Source organism: Adiantum capillus-veneris, chromosome 1, assembly GCF_014529385.1.
Source record: "Adiantum capillus-veneris isolate H3 chromosome 1, ASM1452938v2, whole genome shotgun sequence".
Classification (NCBI taxonomy): Eukaryota; Viridiplantae; Streptophyta; class Polypodiopsida; order Polypodiales; family Pteridaceae; genus Adiantum; species Adiantum capillus-veneris.
This window is the reverse complement of record NC_140931.1, coordinates 18,379,489-18,380,590: the sequence shown is the minus strand read 5'-3', so window position 1 is coordinate 18,380,590 and position 1,102 is coordinate 18,379,489.

Genomic DNA, 1,102 nt, shown 5'->3' with positions numbered 1-1,102 from the left:
TGACCATGTTAAATTTTAGAAGGTTCTTTCATCGCACAATAATGTTATAAGAAAACTATAATACAGATAAGTGCTCATCCTTGATGGTCAATTGTGCAATTCCTAAGATGTTAACTTGTGGTTTTAGCGGATTCAAATTGGCCAATGCTTCCAAATGAAAGGCAAATTGAGATCCCTTTTACATCCAAAGTTAGAAAAAAGAGCTTATCCAAAAGTGATTATAATTGTCTAGAGAAACTCACTTCAAGAAAACCATAATAGACAAGCATAACTCTAGCTTGTGGTGCAGCCAATGTATTCTTGCATGCAACAAATATCATTTTGCAAAATGAATCAACAATAATAATTATCATTTCTTGATGCAACGAAACAAGACAAAACATGTAATAAAACCATGGATAACCACTATTGAAGCCCATAAGGAATTCATAAAAGACAAAGGCATGAGAAATCTCTACGGCTGCACGCATTGCATGCCGACCTACAATGAAGCAGACACAAAGCGGCATGCATGATGTGCCGTATAAAGCCAATAAAATTGTTCACAAGTAAAAAGTATGGAGAGAAGACCCTCGTGATTGAAAAGTATAATAAATGCTGACATGTCTATAATTAGGGGCTGGGTTAAAAAGGTCACGAATACATTGTTCAATCTTCACAAAATCAAAACCCATGAGACAATGTTAAGAGCATAGACAACACAAGAAGTAATTCCTTGTCATAAGTACCATGCTTTCATTTGGGTTGGGGTGTCTGATTTTTAGATCCAAAGCATTTCCAAGATTTGTCAAGCTGATGTTGCTTCATCATGATAAGCATATACCTCTGGTTGGTTTAATAAACAAGATGATACTTAATGCTTCCTCATCCTTGGCTTGTAACCTCTACAGCTATGTTGTGTATATGGGCATGCCCCACAGAGAGAGAGAGAGAGAGAGAGAGAGAGAGAGAGAGAGAGAGAGAGCTCTTCATATCTTTTGAATGCTAAATACTGCTTGATATCTTGACGCAGCACAAACAAGTCAACGACAAAAGGATGCACACTTTTTGACACGTCGAGTAAGATAACCACTACAATCAAGGCATCTTCTGTCAAGTCAGA